The sequence below is a fragment of the Manis pentadactyla genome, chromosome 4 (genome assembly GCF_030020395.1).
Source record: "Manis pentadactyla isolate mManPen7 chromosome 4, mManPen7.hap1, whole genome shotgun sequence".
NCBI classification, from domain to species: Eukaryota; Metazoa; Chordata; class Mammalia; order Pholidota; family Manidae; genus Manis; species Manis pentadactyla.
In genome coordinates, this window is record NC_080022.1 from 703,913 (window position 1) to 710,010 (window position 6,098).

Consider the following 6,098-nt stretch of genomic DNA (forward strand, 5'->3'; position numbering starts at 1 on the left):
CCCGCCCAGGGGCGGGGACTTGGCCCACGTGGGAGCCGGACCGCGCCCGGTGGGTCGACCCTGAACCCGTCCGGCCTCACCACGCAGTTTTCAGGAGCGAGGGACCGGAAAACGGGCATTTTTTTTTCTTAAAGAATACTTTTTTTGGTAGGATTTTCCCTTCTCTTTACATTGTTTTATTTTATTTTTTTATTTCACATTTATTCGTTTGCTCTGTATAATAAACACTTGTTGAGTGTTTCCGAGTGTGTCATTGTGCTGCAACTAAGATACAAATATTTTTTTAAGTTCCTCCCTCTAGGAACAGTTTAATTGGAAAGACGAAAACTTAATAGTAAACAAAATATAATTACTTGGAAGATGCATACTTAGTGAATGATTTGGCTTGTCCGGATTTCAGGAAGAAAAGAACTGCGTGGGAGTCGTGAAGATTTCAGTCTGTCTTTAGTACTGTTACTTCTCTACAGTTCCAGGTCTACATTATCTTATTTCATGAGAATTTTCCTAGTTAGTTCCCTGTTAATCCTCTTTATTGTGGAGGGTGTTAAGTAACTTACATGACAGAACTTATTTACCCTGTAACTGACCCATTTTTAAAAATTGAAACATATAGTTGATAAATCATATATTAAAATATTTAACAGTGATTCAGTTACCCAAATTATTAAATCCTCACCCCTACTAGTGCAGGTACTGTCTGTCAGCATAGGAAGATGTTGCAGAACTACTGGCTCTATTCGCCCTGCTGCACTACCATCCCTGGGACCAGCTAATACTGTGATTTAGAATTTTTGTATTCCCTTTTCTCCCTCCCTCATGGTAACAACCAGTCACTTCTCACTGTCTGTGAGTATGCTGCTGTTTTGTTTGTTTTGTTTTTTTAGATTCCACAAATAACTGAAATCATGTGGTATTTGTCTTTCTCCTCCTGGCTTATTTCACTGAGCATAATACCCTTTTAGTCCATCACTGTTGTTGCAAATGACGGGATTTCTTTTTTATGGCTGAATGATATTCCACTGTGTATATGTATCACCTGTTCTTAATCCATTCATCTATTGATAGACACAGGTTGCTTCCACAACTTGGCTATTGTAAATAATGCAGCAATAAATATAGGGGTGCATATATCTTTTCAAATCGGGGTTTTGTTTTCTTGGGTTAAATTACTAGAAGTGGAATTACTGGTGTGAGAAACACACTCACTGGTCTAAATTCAATAAGTGGACACGGAGACAAAGAGAAGAGCAGAGCGAGGCCTTAATGACGGTCTTGTAAGATCGGGTGTCTGGTGGGCTGGCACACCTGGGGAGTTTGGCGCCAATAATTTATCTCCTAGTGCGCGAGTCCCTCCCCTGGCTCCTCATTGGCTGAGTACCACAGGGTTCACAGTCCTCCCCGGATGTCACCTAAGCCAGTTGTATCTTTCCTTTACATTTGTCTTAATCTTATTGGTAGGTTTAAAAAACTCAAACAGGTATTGCCAGGCCCTTATCAATTCCCCCACCCCCACTCTCAGCCTGAGCAGCTTCCAGCACGTGGCCCTTTGTTAATACTTTACTCTTAAAATGTTTAAACATCCTAGTGGGAATAAATCACATTTAGGTTTTATACTCTTTCCTAACAACTGGGTCATATGGTATTTCTATTTTCAATTTTTTGAGGACCCTTCATACTTCTCCACAGTGGCTGCATCTATTGACATTCCCACCAGCAGTGTAGGAGGGTTCCATTTCTCCATATCCTCGCCAACACTTGTTATTTCTTGTTGTTTGGACAGTGGCCATTCTGACTGGTATGAGATGATATCTCACTGTGGTTTTGATTTGCATTCCATGATGATTAGTAATGTGGAACATCTGTTTATGTGCCTGTTGGCCACTTGTATTTCTTCTTTGGAAAAATGTCTGTTCAGGTCTTTTGCCCGTTTTTTAATTGGGTTATTTGTTTCTTGGTGTTGAGCCGTTATAGTTCTTTATATATTTTGATGTTAACCCCTTATCAGATAAATCATTTACAAATATATTCTCCCTTACTGTACGGTGCCTTTTTTTTAAAGGTGTCATTGATATACACTCTTATGGTTTCACAAGAAAAACAATGTGCTTATTACATTCACCCTTATTATCGAGTACCCTCCATGCCCCATTGCAGTCACTGTCTATCAGTGTAGTAAGATGCCTCAGAGTCCCTATTTGTCTTCTCTGAGCTACACTGTCTTCCCTGTGACCCCCACACACCATGTGCACCAATCATGATACCCCAAAATCCCCTTCACCCTCCCTCCCCATTCGCCCTCTCCACCCTCCCCTTTGGTCACCGCTAGTCCCTTCTTGGAGTCTGTGAGTCTGCTGCTATTTTGTTCCTTCAGTTTTGCTTCATTGTTATACGCCACAAATTAGGGAAATCATTTGGTACTTGTCTTTCTCTGCCTAACTTATTTCACTGAGCATAATACCCTCTAGCTCCATCCATGTTATTGCAAATGGTAGGATTTGTTTCTTTCTTATGGCTGAGTAGTATTCCATTGTGTATATGTACCACCTCTTCTTTATCCATTCATCTACTGATGGACACTTAGGTTGCTTCCATATCTTGGCTATTGTAAATAGTGCTGCGATAAACATAGGGGTGCATCTGTCTTTTTCAATCTCAGATCTTGTTTCCTTTCAGTAAATTCCTAGGAGTAGAATTCCTGGGTCAAATGGTATTTCTATTTTTATTTTTTTAAGGAACCCCCATATTGCTTTCCACAATGGTTGAACTAATTTACATTCCCACCGACAGTGTAGGAGGGTTCCCTTTTCTCTGCATCCTCACCAGCATTTGCTGTTCCTAGTCATTTTGATGCTGGCCATCCTAACTGGTATGGGGTGATATCTCATTGTGTTTTTAATTTGCATTTCCCTGATAATTAGCGACGTGGAGCATCTTTTCATGTGCCTGTTGGCCATCTGAATTTCTTCTTTGGAGAACTGTCTGTTCAGATGCTCTGCCCACCCCCACCTCCCTCCAGGACATCTGGCATCTGCTGAACCCCAGGGCCTGACCAGCTGGTCGTCTCTTTCCAACAATGCTCTCCTTTGGGTCTGGATGATGTTTAAAGGATGACTTTCCAGAAGGCAGGAAGGAAAGTGGGTTCTGCTCTAACTATGCACGTGCCTCCCAGACCCTGGGCTCCTCTTTGTCCCCCTCATTCTAGATCCTCACCCTCCTCTCACCAGGCTCAGTCTGGGTCTGGGCCCTGGTCTGACAGTCATCGCTCCAGGTGAGTGGGACGATGAGCCCCGGTTCCCAGGTGTGCGGAAAATGGCAGTATTTCCAGAATCGCTCTCCTGGCTTTAGTTCATCTGCATATCAATAGGTGGTTCCAGGGGTGGAGGGAAGCATCGTCTACATATCAATAGGTAATTACTAGGGCATGCGGGGGGTGGGGGGGTTATCTGGATGGCGAGGTTGGGTGATGCTCTCTGCTGCTGCAGCCTGGTCAAGAGAGAGATCGCATGACTGCCTGTAAGAAACAAATGGATTTCTTAAACTTTATTTCTCCTTTTGACTGATTTCAGTTTCAGAGTTATTTTGTCCCAGGATTTCCCCCCAGAGTTACACCAGGGAACAGTGAGGACAGATGGAGGTGTGGACAGGGGCCCAGGGGCTCGCAAAGCCCCGAAACAGAGTCTGGGTTTTGGCACAGCAGGTGGGAAGAAGGGTGGAGGGCACCCTGCCCTTTATCAGCAGATTCCCCTGCCGATGTCGCCAGGAAGCACCAGCCACGAGCTGGTGTGGAACAGCCTCCACCCCCAAACCAGGGCTTCAAGCCCTCCCTAGCAGCCCTTTGGGGTCCCCACCCTCACGCCCTGCAGTGACCCCTGCCCTGGGCTGACTGCATTTCATCCCCCACCTTGGCCTGATCCTGGATAATGCAGCCTCTGTCCCTGGGGGCGTCCCTGGGCTCCATGAGGGCTTCAAGGGGGCAGAGGGGCAACACCCACAGCTGGCCCAAGGTCAGAACCGCAGGGTAGGGGACACGTGTCCTCACCGTACTCACAGGAAGTCCCCTCTGCTCCAGGGGGCTGTTCTCCCCCGGAGGCCCCAGTGGGGAGGGCAGAGCAGGTGGGTCTCTGGCCATGGGGTCCTCCTCCATTCGCCCCTTGTCCTGTCCCCATGCCCTACCTCATCTCTTCCCACCAGACCATTTCCAGATTCTGAAGGTGTTCCAGGCTCTGGCCTGGATACTGGGTGGAAGGACCACCCTCCTCCGCAGTGTGATTCTCCACACAGCTCCTGCCACTCCCCACCCATCCTCTGGCCTCAGCTCGCCCCCAGCCCTGAGTTCCCTCAGTTCCGAACCCACGTCTGTCCTCCCTGCAGTTAGTCCCCACCCAGCCCAGGCAGACTTCCTGGGTCCTGTGTGGCATGTGGGAACCCAGCAGGGCAGGCCTGCTTGCTGCCCTTCGGCTCCAGACAGGAGGCCAGCAGGCGTGGCTCCCAGCAGAGGGGTTCTAGCCTGGTTGCTGCAAGGACACAGCCAGAAAAGGCCAGAAAGGGTTTCCAAGGTCCCTGACCTGAATATGGGAAGCCCACGGTCATGCCCCACCACATAGAGGACCTCTGGGACCCCGGCCACGATGCCCCCTGTGGCTCAGAGGTCGTGCTGGGTATTGGCCATGACCACCGGTGGGCCGGCCCCTCTGGCCCAGACCTGGCTGGGTCTGGCTCCTGCCCTCAAAGCAGCCCTGGATGACAGGGTGTGTGCTGTCAACTGTCATCCCCCAAACATGGCCGTCAGCAAGTGGCCCGCAGTGCCTGCGCAGCCTGGGTGCAGATACACCTGCCTCCCAGCAGACTGGCCCCGTGGCACAGGGAGGTAGGCCCTTAGGCCCCCTGCTGGAGCCTGTGGGGGCCCTGCTCTAACCACACAGCAGCACTGCATGCCTCCAGGAGGCTGACGTGCAAGGGCTGCCTGGGGACAGGGAGGCCAGGCACAGCTTGTCTTCCCCCAGTGGCCACGGGTGCCATGACCCATGTCCTTTCAGCACCCAGGGCCCCAGGTGGGGTCAGGGCTGGCCATTTGGTTCCTCCTGGGATCCAGCCTTCAGGGCTGTGCCCGTGCGAGTCTGCAGTGCCCACCTGGGCACACGGCCCAGCCTTGTCCCACGTTCACCAAGGCCGGGCCACAATGGAGGCCACAGTAACCAAGCGGAGCAGGGCAGGAGGGGCCGGGCACTCTTGGGCCAGTTGGCCCTCAACGGCCTGGACTGAGTAGGGAGAGGCCTCAGGACCCAGGACTCAAGCCCCTCGGCCCAACCCTGTTTCACTGGTTGCATCCTCTTCCCCCCAATACGGTGACACCCCTTTGGGGTAGACAGCGAGAACATGGAAGGGGTCATCATGGGACTGCCTGGGAGGGACCCCACCTCTCATGAGGACTGAGCACATGGCAGCCTGTCCTTTGGACCCCAGAGCACAGCCCACCTCCCTCGGCATGTTTTGTTAACAAAGAACCAAATAAAGTCACTCGGCCCAACTTTTTAAGCAAGTCTTGTTTACTGAAAGGATCTGAAAACAGTAATAAGGCTTCAACAGCACTGAATAAGTGTCCGAGGCATCAACAATATGAAACATTAAGAATCACTTTAAAAACCTCAAGGTCTTCTACAGCGTTCCAACATCACACTGCTTTAGGACTCAGCCAGCACCTGCTTTTTTCTTTCTCTAAACCAGTGACCTGACCTTCGAATGCCACCCTCTCGTGGACCCACAAAGCCAGGAGCTTTGGTCTGCTGCCTTGGGTCAGGCAGGTGTGCGGGCCTCTGTTCTCATATCGGGCCGCCTGCCAAGCCCCACCTCAAGGGGTCCGCAGATGCAAGGTACCCAGGCAGGGGCAAGTGGAGGGGACAGTGTTTGATAAAGATGTGCTCTGGCTGCAGAGGCAACTCTGTGGAGACCCCAGACACCCTTCTATCAGCCAGAGACTGAGGCGCGTGGCCCTGCGAGTGGGCAGAGCACAGCCCGTCCCCATCACTCCAGAAGCAAACCCAAGGCCAGGTGGGCACCCATCTCTTCTGTTCTTACCCATTTAACAGGTAAAAATACAA